Raw genomic sequence first — 4074 nt, 5'->3', positions numbered from 1 at the left:
TCAGTTCTTTCTCTATTTTCGCGATGTTTTTCATTAGGATTTGATATTTCTTCTTGAATATCATTTCCGGCATTAATTGTCGGTGAGTTTCGCCTCATCTCTCTTCTAGTCAATCTTGAATATTATTTTGTAATACTTCTCGATCTTCTACTCTGTAGTCTCATATTTTTCATCCTCAATTCATGATTTTTCCTTGTTAGATTCGCACGTTCTTCTGCCTCAGCTCTTCTTTCTTCATGTATTCTTCGTCTCAACGTTTCTAACGCTCCAATTTCCTCATTTCCATGAATTATTCCTTCATCTGCTTCTTGATTTCTCTCTACCTGTCTATGGTTTCTGGTTTGCTGCACTTCTTCTACTTCTTCTGCTAAATTTGATTGCCAAGTGTGTATACTCACCCTATCATAATCTGTATTCCTTCCTTGTATTAGTGTTTGTTGAATTGGTGGTTGAATTTGATTTTCTCCATTATTTCTCATTCTAGTAGATTCTCCCATTTCACTTCTTTCCCGTCCAGCAATTCTCTTGCTTCTTCTAATAGTAGTTGGTTGTTCTGATGTATTTCTTCTTCTAGCCATTTCTTCAATATGAATGAATTGCAAGAGATTATGTAAAATTCTTAATCAATCACCCCAAATCTTCACAAATCTCAATATTAATCTTTAATTTTTTATAGAATAATCTTCAATCTTCAATCGTCCCTGTTTCTAGCATCATTATGTAGTTGCAGGAAATCCTACACTACACCCCTCACAAGATTTCAATAAAATTCAACTCATTTTAGATTAACAATATTAATTTTATTGATGAATCTTTGAACAATCTTACAAGAAAAGATAAAGGAATCAAGAATAATCATTGTTCTAGATTTTCTCTCTCCTATTTACTTGCTTCTCACTCAGAAAAGATCTCTCTCCTCTCCTTTACAACGGAACAGCTATTTATAGAGAATTACATAGTGGATGACAGCTAATCTGTCCTTTATTTTCGGATATGACTTGCGACATTCTCGCATCCTTACAAATGTTAATCTCGCAAACTCTCTAATTTTCGCAGGAACATCACATTTTCCTCATGATTTTAGCTGACGTCGTTTATCATGTCATTTCTGAAATTGTTCAGTGACACCGTTGTGTTGTGTTGTTTATAATTTAGCTGAGGCATTATTGCTGCGAGATTCTGATCCTACATACTTTGAGCATGTATTTTCCACTGCATTTATTCTTACATGGTTAATTTTGGAATGGGCAGGAATTGAACTGGTGGTTTATGTCGCCACAAGCAAAGAAACACTTATTGGCAGGAAGATGAACATCCAAAGCTTTAACATCATCTATTGCATCTACAAACCATTCAAAATAGTTGTTGATGGAGCAGTTGAAGAACTTCTCACCAGGATGCTCAGGAGTTTGAGACAACGGCATTCTCCTAACACCATTGCAAGGTACATTCTTGCACCTAGAGTAGATCCATGGACACTGAATTTGTGGATGATTATCTATTTCACACATGGAACATACACTGTTAGAACTGCTACTGCTAGATACCTCCACCATGCTTCTCATATTAAACTTTTGCATAATTCCATCTATTGTAGATGATTGTTTATATTTTTATGGGATTTTTATCTGCTGCATATAAACGAATGGTGGTTTTAAACATAATATGACCGTTCAACGGTCATATTTGGGTGACAGTTATGATGTGTACAACTTTCCATGTCATTGTGATCTTCCAGGTGGCAATTGCAGAGATAACATGGACATGTTGTCGCGTGCACAAGATGCCACGTAAGCTAGTGTGGTTAACTACCTAGAGTTATATGTCAAGGGAAAGTTTGTCTACTTTTGGGTGCAAATACATGTGACGTGGCACCGTTTTTTTCATTATTGAATTTCGGATGGAAAATCTTATCAAAGGAACATATTTGTAATTCTGTTTTTAAGAGGAACATATTTGTAATTAAAATTATTAAGAGGTACATATAGTTAAAAAACCCAAGTTAAATGAAGTTATAAACCACACCAAAAATTCCAAAACCCTAAAGTCAAATTACCATCAGTTTCAAATCTAAAGAAAACAACAAAAACTAAATAGAAATGAACAAAAACTAATTAATTTTCAAAAACCCTAACTATTATTAGACGTTATTACTTGTTGCTCGTACTACGGGACGGTACAGGATGAGAATAGCCCAGAACAGTTACTTGTACCTACTCTAGGCACGGTACCAGTTTTTGGTAATTGTACCTGTCCCATCTGACCACCGTTCTGGGACAGTACCGGTACGGTTCCTGCGATTCGGGTACGGTTTCACGGGACGCGACGGTTCCTGTGCAGCCCCTACCATAAATGGATAAAAGAAAAGTCTCTCCCAAGTAGGTGATATTTTGAGACACTTTCTTCTTTCTCTTTTCTTTAAGGCTTAAATATCAAAATATTAAAATCAATAACCAAATAAGCTACAAGTTGGCCTTCTGATAAAAAACAAAAAAAAAAAAGCTACAAGTGGCCTGATGGTTCTCATGCTCCCTCCCTTGGTGGAGGTAAGGGTTCGAACCCTAGACCTTGTAATTGCTAGTAGTATTTAAAAGCCACAACTAACCGATGCACTAACCCATCAAAAAATAAAATAAGCTACAATTAAATTCATAAAAAATGAAAAAAAAAATTGTTGTCTTCCAAAACCCAATAAATTTACTAGAAATTCAAATCCTTATGTTCGTCTCGTTTTGATTATGGTTACAATTCTTTTAGCCATACATGGACTAATACATTTTCATTGAAATATTCATATATTCATTTTGTAAAATAAATAAATACTATATTTTTTGTCTCACGTGTCTAAGCTGAAATTCATGTATGTTTTATTGTCTTAATGAATCAGCATAATTCTTTGAAAATCATTCTCTAAGTCTCCGAAAATCTCTAAACTCACGGAGAGTCACCCAAAATCTCCTGCATAAAAAGTCTCTGAATGTCTCTACTAATCCCAGTTGACTAACTCTCTGTAAGAAATATAAAGAGACTGCAGACACTGATTACCAAACAAGAATATGCAGAACTAAAACAGGAGAATGCACGTTTATTAGGGGATAACAAATAGCGTGATGTATAATCTCACTGCAAGGGAGAGAACATAATTGTTTTGTATATGGTTTAGTTTTAGCTATTCAGAGATTTTTGGAACTATTACTTCTTGACTTTTCTAAATCGGATGGAATCAGAGATTTTCTTGTTAAATTTTTTTTTTAATCGTTTAAGAAAAGATTGGATTGATCAAAAAAGAAGAGGATATAAAAGAATTATACCACCCTGAGTTACAAAGACACAAGAAAGCAAGAAAAGATGGTAACAGGCTATCAATCTTAGTGAGCAAAGTAAATAGCAGACCAGTTTCTCATAACAGTATTTGCAGCCACGGACTCAAACTCTTTTATAGCTAAAGACCAAGTAAACAAGCAATAAACTGCATTGCTGATAACAACTCTTGCGTTGCTGCTTTTGTCATTAAAACCTCTAGCATTTCTTTCCTTCCACAGGTACCACATTATAGCTGCAGGAATTAAGTACCAAACAGTTGTGCTTTCTTTGCTACTTTGATTTAGACCCCAAGCTTGCATCATAGTGGTCATGTCAGCTAGCATAGAGAAGAACCATTCTGTGTAAACACTTCTCTTTGTTTTTAAAGTAACTGATTTTAGTTATATTATTCCTGCTTTAGAATACTTCTGAGCTTCTCATTATCATTTTAGTACTGTTCTTGGGTGAAATCTCTTGATAGAAGTACATATCGAGGGATCATTCTGTGTGTAAGGTCCGAGAATTTAAGTCCTGACAGAATTTAGCTAGATATAAGATGTCGATTAGCTTTCGGCAACTATAAAAAATTGGAGTCATGATTGGGGTGATGAAAGACTAACCGTATATCGAACAACTTACCTGTTGCAATATGGTGGTGCATTTGGAAAGAAAGGAATTCTAGAATTTTCAATCACAAAAAGAGAAATTTGGAAAGTCTAATTCGAGATAATAAGATTCAAGCTTATTTTTGGGCGGAGTCAAACACTAAAA

This window comes from Papaver somniferum, chromosome 4 (genome assembly GCF_003573695.1).
Source record: "Papaver somniferum cultivar HN1 chromosome 4, ASM357369v1, whole genome shotgun sequence".
Taxonomy (NCBI): domain Eukaryota; kingdom Viridiplantae; phylum Streptophyta; class Magnoliopsida; order Ranunculales; family Papaveraceae; genus Papaver; species Papaver somniferum.
This window is presented reverse-complemented; position numbering follows the sequence as displayed.